Below are 2232 nucleotides of genomic sequence, written 5' to 3'. Positions count from 1 at the left end.
CCATAAGATTAACATGGAGAAATTTTGGTTTTCGGAAAAATGGGATTCAGGTTTCTGGATTTAAACTTAGCTTGCGGGAGATATTAAGAATTTGTTGGGGAGTCTCAAATCAATCATTTTCATTAAATGACTTTAAATTTTGATGCCTCCCACCCCCCTTTTTTGCACTCACTCATTAAAAGATACATTGTTTATGTTTGATTGGATAATTGGACTTTTTTAGAATTAATGATGTTTGTTTCAAGCATATAGTATTTGTTTAAACAATTAATTATTATTAAATTGTAACTTTTTCTTAAAAAGAGGTTTCAGAGGGCAAACGAGTGTGTCCACGAGGGTGATTTAAAAGAAAAAATTGTAAAAATAATTTCAGAAGTACAAAATTGATTGTAATTTTTATAGAAGGAAGTCTTTATAAAAAAAATAAACTTTTCATGATCAATGAATAAACAATTTATAAACAAATATTAGTTATTTAAAGTATTTCTTTAACCTTTAAATATTTAATAATAAGCGATATACATAATTAAATTAAGAAAAAAATCAGATTTTTGAATCACATTTCCCAATAAAATATTACATTTCGATTCAATAAATTTATTAAAATATACGATAATAGTTTAGACTAAAAATTTTGCTCTTTAAAATGACAATTTACCATAATAATTGCAGAAAAACAGAAATTTCAAACATTTATTTAAAAAAATGGTTTAATCAAACCAAATTTATTTAAGCAAATAACAATTTATTACAAAATAGGGTACAAGTATTTAAATGACGTACATATTTAATAATAAGCAGCAAAGCTAAATAAATTTTATAAATTAGAGTTTTACACCTCATTTTAAGAAAAAGTTACAGTTAAATAATAATAAATCGTTTAAACAAATACTAAATGCTTGAAACAAAGATCATTATTCCTCAAAACGACCAATTGTCCAATAAAACATAAACAATCTACCTTTCAATGAGTGAAAGATTAAATGATTGATTAGACTCCCCATGTTAATCTTTTGGGATTTTCAGGGTCTTTGCGGCACGTTTTAATATTAACCGATTTGGCTCAAACTTGAAGGAAATTTTTTTCCGGCAACATCACAAAATAGGGGGCTTTTCCAACTCTCGATTCACACCCTCAGCATTACTCCGTAATACTCTACAGTGTATCCACATAGTATCCCTTCCGTATCATGCAACAAAAACTCAAGAAAACAGCAAGATCAACTTTGAAATTAGTGAAATTCAGATTCTACGTTAAAATTCTCATTAGAATATTACGGAGTAATCGCAATAGTTTATTCTGCAACAGTAAAAAGTTAAAAAAAATAATAAGATTTATAACGCCTGTTGACTGCTACACTTCAAACGCATCATCTGTAATCTAGCATTCAATAGGCGTTATAGGTCTTTTATTTATTTTTAAGCTTTTTACCGCTGCAAAAAACTATTGCGATTACTACGTGACATTCGAGTGGGAATTTTAACGTAGAATCCGAATGTCACCAATTTAAAAGTTGATCTTACTATTATTCTTGAGTTTTTGTTGCATGATACGGATGGGATTCTATGCATGGCAATGATATACAATTCGAGAGACGAATTCGAGTGCGAAGCACGAGATACTTCGAATACTTATTTCAATTTCAGACTCTCTGCTTGTTATTTATGATCGTATTGCTATTTCGATTCCGGAAATGAAATTTTAAAGCCTTTAAAACATTAAAAAGAACTACCTGGACCTTAAAACATATCTACCTGAGTGCCTGCGGAGAATTTCACTGAGCTTCTTTGACCTAAAGAATTTTTGGTATATACTCAAAGATTCTTTTCGGTAGGGTAGTAAATAGTCGGAGTAGTGGGGTCCCCTCATGTGTTTTCACCACGAAGGAATAATAAGGAGACCTAACTCCGTTCCCCCACTTGGCAATGGAAACATTACCGTAAGTGACACGCACATTGCAGGAAGATCTTAGATTTAAGTGCGCAGGTGCGCAGTTGTCCTCTTCCTATACATGGAAAAGTGTGTGAGTGAGAAAGTTTGTCAAATTGACGTAAGTTGAGAGGTTCTGTTTGTTTGTTTTGATGCAAGTGTCAGAAATGTGTTCTAAGCCATGAGGTGTCAAGTTCCCGGCTGTGGACGAAGTTACACACCGAAGAAGGCAAATACACTTCGTTTTTTTAAAGCCTTCACTGTAAGTACAATAAACTTCTAGTATATTTTATTGTTTTATT

At 31.1% G+C, this 2232-nt stretch overlaps 1 long non-coding RNA gene across 1 annotated transcript in view; it reads right to left on the bottom strand.

Moving 5' to 3' along the window:
• Nucleotides 1-1865, bottom strand: part of LOC117180017 — a 3199-nt gene extending 1334 nt beyond the window's left edge. The window contains exon 1 of the long non-coding RNA XR_004467986.1: nucleotides 1756-1865. This is a non-coding gene — a long non-coding RNA (uncharacterized LOC117180017). The remainder of the gene's footprint in view (nucleotides 1-1755) is intronic.
• Between the last annotated feature and the right edge of the window lie 367 nt (nucleotides 1866-2232).

This window comes from Belonocnema kinseyi, chromosome 9, assembly GCF_010883055.1.
Source record: "Belonocnema kinseyi isolate 2016_QV_RU_SX_M_011 chromosome 9, B_treatae_v1, whole genome shotgun sequence".
Lineage (NCBI taxonomy): Eukaryota > Metazoa > Arthropoda > Insecta > Hymenoptera > Cynipidae > Belonocnema > Belonocnema kinseyi.
This window is presented reverse-complemented; position numbering and strand designations above follow the sequence as displayed.